Source organism: Octodon degus, unplaced genomic scaffold (assembly GCF_000260255.1).
Source record: "Octodon degus isolate 3935 unplaced genomic scaffold, OctDeg1.0 scaffold00177, whole genome shotgun sequence".
NCBI classification, from domain to species: Eukaryota; Metazoa; Chordata; class Mammalia; order Rodentia; family Octodontidae; genus Octodon; species Octodon degus.
The window spans coordinates 2625078-2626644 of NW_004524753.1; the positions used below are offsets into that span (position 1 = coordinate 2625078).

The 1567-nt window shown below is 43.3% G+C and overlaps 1 pseudogene; it reads left to right on the forward strand.

Annotated features, from left to right (window-relative positions):
• The first annotated feature begins 712 nt into the window (after positions 1-712).
• Positions 713-1473, forward strand: LOC101584500 (annotated as a pseudogene).
• Positions 1474-1567: the final 94 nt, after the last annotated feature.

Here is a 1567-nt window from a genome sequence, read left to right on the forward strand (position 1 = left end):
TCTTAGACACAAACCATAACATACACAAAGGCTGAAAAACAAGTTAAAATGTTCTGTAAGCACCAATAACCATATTCAAAAATGTATTTATTATGATACCTTACTAGCTGGACCAAAACCACTCAGATCTGTGTACTTAGTAGGGATTTCTCATACCAGTCACAAGAATGTAAAAGATGTATGGAAAAGCATAAACATGGCATAAAAATTTATGTCCTTGGAGATGTGGAGACATTATATTTTCAGTTTAAACATTTATGCTGGGACTTAGCCTTCAGGTCCTTAGTTGTATAGTAATAAACCAAATGATGTGAACAGACATTTTAAAAAATATATCTAAAGAGCATACAAAATAGGAAAAAAAAAAACAATAGAAATGTTACAAAACTTCACCAAGTAAAAATAATTTGCCATGATTGCTGTATAACAAAATATTGTCTTCAAATCAGTTATTCAGATTACCAGATACAAGCATGCAAAAATGGGCTTTAAAAAGTTATAAGAGGGGCTGGTAAGATGGCTCAGTGGTCTAAGGCACCTACTTAGAACAAGCTTAGCAAAGCACAGGGACTGCGGTTCAATCCCCCAGCACCACATGCCAGCCAGCCCCGCCCCCTGGTGGGCTGAGCTGGCCACACACACACACACACACACACATAAATAAATTTTTTTTAAAAAATTATAAGAAATAAAAAGGACAGGGGCGAGCAAGATGGCGGCGCGGACGGCGCCTGGCGCTGTGAGGGGGCACCTCTGGCAGGTTTTGAGAAATCCTTCCATACCCAGCTCTAGCAGCCGTGGCCTGCTTCTCAGTACCAGTATGAAGTGGGTCCAGTTTTCAAGCCTACACATCGATGTTCCGAAGGATTTGCCCAAACCTACGATAACCATTTCTGATGAGCCAGATGTATTGTACAAACGCCTGTCAATTGTAGTAAAAGCCCATGATAGGGCTGTACTGGATAGTTACGAGTATTTTGCCGTGCTTGCTGCTAAGGAACTCGGTCTTTCTATTAAAGTATATGATCCACCAAGGAAAATAGAGCGGTTTACACTCCTCAAATCGGTGCATATTTTCAAGAAGGACAGAGTGCAGTATGAGATGAGAACACTTTATAGACGTTTAGAGTTACAACACCTGACTGGATGCACGGCGAATGTCTACTTGGAATACATTCAGAGAAACTTACCCGAGGGGGTCGCCATGGAAGTAACCAAGACACAATTAAAGCAGCTGCCAGAACACATCAAGGAGCCGATCTGGGACACAGTAGCGCAGGAGGAAGAAACAAGCAAGTTCTGAGGCCTCACTCCTGCAGGGAGAGGAGCGCGGGTGCGGCTGTGTTCACACGGGGAGAGGAGGAGGAGAGCCGAGTCCGTGCCGCTCCCCGTGGCGTCCGCTGGACCCGCAGCTGAGAGCAGAGTGTGGAACTTTAGTGACTGGCGCAGCTGTAGCAAGAGGATCGTGTCTGCCCATGTCATTGTTTCTTATGACTTTGAACAAGCATGAGCAAACCACTGAAATACTCAAAGCCAAAAAGTTGAATTTGTATTCAAAAAAAAAAAA